The sequence below is a fragment of the Lupinus angustifolius genome, chromosome LG04 (assembly GCF_001865875.1).
Source record: "Lupinus angustifolius cultivar Tanjil chromosome LG04, LupAngTanjil_v1.0, whole genome shotgun sequence".
Classification (NCBI taxonomy): domain Eukaryota; kingdom Viridiplantae; phylum Streptophyta; class Magnoliopsida; order Fabales; family Fabaceae; genus Lupinus; species Lupinus angustifolius.
The window spans coordinates 5,204,200-5,204,929 of record NC_032012.1 but is presented as its reverse complement, the minus strand read 5'-3'; positions in this window follow the sequence as shown (position 1 = coordinate 5,204,929).

Here is a 730-nt window from a genome sequence, read left to right as displayed (position 1 = left end):
AATAGGTGTAGCGGTTATCAATCACCGCTTCTTGAACCAATAACCCAACTGCTGGAAATAACCCAATTAATCGATTAACAACACGTTTTAATCGATTAACTATTGCACAAAACAGAATGATCAGACATGTAAATTGCACGGTTATTTAAACACAATTGAACCTATATAATACATATATTTTACACACAAATATTAAGCATATGGCAGTAAAAAAATATCCAGAATATCAATTACAGATTCAATTTATAACGGCAAGAAACTTGAAGAAGATTAAGAGAGAAAGAACAGTGCACAAAAGATTTTTATCCTGGTTCGTTTGCGGTCCATTGCAAACTACATCCAGGCCTTCCCTTGTGATCTAGGGAGATTTTCTTCTTCACAATATTGAGATACAATATGAATACACACACCAATTCAATTACAAGCACATAGGACGCTTCTTTCTTGAAATCTAGGACCCATAAATCCTTGGTTTGACTCTACCCTTCGTCTGAGAAAACCTTTCTCACTAAACAACTCAAACCAAGATTCTTGTCCTCCAATCAAGACCTCCTGGCCTTGGTGAAGAAACTCAATCTCTATGGTGATCTCACACCAAGAGACTAATCCAGAAATACACAAAAAAACACGTTAAACAACAAAGTATACTAAGCACAATAATGCTTGGAATATTACAAGAAAAAGACTCAAAGACTAACCCACTTACTAATCAATTAAGCCATCAAGATTT